Raw genomic sequence first — 3,411 nt, forward strand, 5'->3', positions numbered from 1 at the left:
GGGGGGTACGTGCCGTTAGTCAAGTGCCTTCTTTGCCGTCCGCCAGCCTTTGCCGTCCGCCTTTTTGCCTCTTTGCCGTCTGCTAGCGGACGGCAAAGAGGTGGGCCGTTATGATTTTTCAAACGAGCGGGGGGTGGGGGCCACCATACTCTTTGCCGTCTGCCAGCGGACGTCAAAGATGCTTTGCCGTCCGCTGGCAGACGGCAAAGAGCTGGCCGATGGCAAAGAGCTTCTTTTCCGTCAGCCTTTTCTTTGCCGTCTGTTTATGTGTAGCTGATGGCAAAGAGCTTCTTTGCCGTCAGCTAGCAGACGGCAAAGAGCTGGCAGATGGCAAATTAGCTGATTCCAGTAGTGATTCCTGCACATTGTGTCCATGGATTGTAATATTTATATTTGAATTTGTTGCATTGAAATATTTGCACAACATGATTATGGATCAAGGATGATTTTGTTTTATTATTTTAAATGCTTCGAATATAGCATAAAAAATAGGGACGAACATATTCTAACCTATAGGAAGGCTGGCCAACTCGGCCTCCGAGGGCACCCCTGAAATGGAGCTTGGCTAGCCATCGGATGTGGATCAAAACTCGTCTTAGACCTTGGATCTGCGTTATTTATTTTGACCGCGCGGTTGTTTTTTTCGCTTCCATGACTGGTGGGCTCGTCCGACTCTTCTATTGGCTCGGTGAACCCCTGGCAGGTGCGAACGAGCATATCCTCGCGTGTCTTGTGATGTATAGAGTTGGAGGGCAGTGGATATGCCCTCACTATCTAATGATCCAAATGAGTCTCGTAGGCTACTTCCAATATTTGGCTCCTAGGGCATCTCTAATGGCCTTCATGAAGCACACGTCAGCAAATGTTCATAGAGAATTGTACGAACATCCAATCGGACGGACATCATTCAATGTTATCCCTCATAATTTTCTCCAATTGATCGGCCTCCTCTCTTTGTCAAATTCAATGATACATTTAAATAATTGTACAACCATCAAACCACTAGCAAAAGCGAATGACTCAATTTTTGGCCTCTTTTCCACCTCCCTTTTGTGCATAGTGTGCGTAGATGCCATCACACGATTCATCAACAAACTTCACCACATCAGGGCCCAAGTTGCCGGCTTTCATGTACAAGAAATTTTGGGCCTCGCATGTTTGTTTGACCGCAAGCTTCCCTCTCCTCAAGCTCCATCTTCTTCTTCAGTATTTCCATGATTGCATAATTCTCTCCGCCTTTTTTCTCTTCTTAAGCTCGTTGCGTTTGAGATATGTCTCCTCCTCCTTCGTCATGATGTCTTTGAACTTGTCCATCATCTTGTACGCAACCTCTTCTCGCATCTTCGCGGTCTTCCTTGTCCAACTAATCAACTTCATCCCCTCCGACGTCAGCGGTTTGACGGAATTAGCAGTGTGGCTCCACTTGCTTTGCCCATTCAACTTGCACCAACAATTGAGCATCTTTAGTGGCTTGCCCTCTTTCTTCTGGTACAACGCGAACATCCAATCGGATCAGCAAAGGAATACATTGACATAATCAACAAGTTGCATAACAGAGCAAAATAATCATTTGACCAACAAATAGAGCAATACGAAGCAAAATTTATGAGCTGTTGGAGTGCCATGTCACTTGGCCATCGGTTCGTTTGTGAATACACACCATAATACTTGTTGACACATTGAATGGTGTGTCGTCCATAGCTTTCAGAGAAGACAGTAACTTATCTGGCCATGGTTTTATCGGGGGACAAATTTAGGTGGCACAGAGCTTTGATCAAACAGAGATTAGATCGAGTTCTGATAAATGATGGGTGGAATCTGATGTTCCCAAGCGCTATTCTGGAACACTTTATAACAAATCGGATCATAGACCAATACTTATGTGCTTGCATGAGAAAGTGGCCTAGCAATCATTGGGCACTTGGTTCTCCGGTTTGAGACACACTGGCTAAGGGAGCAGATATTCCAAGACGTGGTCGAAGAAACTTGGCAGTCCTCACGGCCGGATGTTCAGAACACTGGGTTGGCAGGCAGACTAGCATGTGTTCATGAACAACTCCATCTGTGGGACAAGACAGTTCTGAAAAATCATCAAAGAAAATTAAGAAAGTGCATAGAGAACTAGAGCAAGTGTTAGAGATGTGCTATGTCAGGAAAATGTTATTAGGTAGAGAGTGATAGACTCTTTAAGATCACCTAGGCTAGATTAGGTCGGTAGTAATCTCTATTCATTGATCTATCTATGCATCAGAGAGAGAGAAACAGAGAGAGATGGGGTGGAAGAGGAGTACCTTCTCCTTCGCTCGATGAACCCGTGGTGCCGGACATGGTGGAGGGCGACGGCGATGGCAGGGTGTGGTCGAGGCAGCGACGGCGGAGCTTCCCATCACTACTACGCTGACCTAGATCGTTAGGTGTGTCGGTGGGGTGTATGGCTCGCCACGAACCTCGTGCTGCATCCCGCCGGCCCTCACATCCTTATCTAGCGTAGGTGATAGGGGCCCGTCAACCATAGTTGGTTGGGCACCTCCGATCAGGGCGCAGGTCAAAGGGCCCGGTGGGCCGTTGGGCCCACACGGGAGGAGATTAACCTAACATTCTCCCCCTTGATCTCAACTTTTACTTTTAACCATACACTTTTTACTATACTCATTTCATCACAGATCAATACATAGAGCATGTTTCATCGTCACAGCTGAATTGCCGATAGAATCAGACATCTACATCATACCTCTCTATCTTGAAACAAATTATGTTCCTTTTGGGCCTCTCATGATCCAGGAATCATAGGCTTTCCCTGAAACCCATGACGTCTAAGTGTTCCTTGAACACATTGGGTGGTAAGCCTTTCGTAAGCGGATCCGCAAGCATATCCTTTGTCCTTATATGCTCGAGACTTATAGTGTGATCCTGGATTTTATCTTTCACAACATAATACTTTATCTCTATTGTTTTGGCGGCATTAGTCGACTTGTTGTTGTGAGCATAGAATACTGCGGGCTGGTTGTCACAGTACATCTTTAGTGGTTTGTCAATACAATCTAGCACTTTCAAGTCGGGTATAAATTTCTTTAACCATATCGCCTGCCCCGTGGCCTCATAACATGCTATAAATTCTGCATACATCGTGGACGATGAAACTATTGACTGTTTGGAGCTTCTCCACAAAATAGCCACTCCAGCGAGAGTGAACACGTCTCCTGATGTGGATTTTCTATCATCTTTGTCTCCCGCAAAATCTGCGTCTGATACCCTCTTATCTCTAGGGAATCAGATCTCCTATATGTTAGCATGTGGTCCTTCGTGCCTTGCGCATAATGCAATGCTTTCTTTACCATCTTCCAGTGCTCTGTGCCTGGATTCTCTTGATATCTACCGAGTACCCCGGTGATAAAACCTAAGTCAGGGCGA

The sequence above is a fragment of the Triticum aestivum genome, chromosome 6D, assembly GCF_018294505.1.
Source record: "Triticum aestivum cultivar Chinese Spring chromosome 6D, IWGSC CS RefSeq v2.1, whole genome shotgun sequence".
NCBI classification, from domain to species: domain Eukaryota; kingdom Viridiplantae; phylum Streptophyta; class Magnoliopsida; order Poales; family Poaceae; genus Triticum; species Triticum aestivum.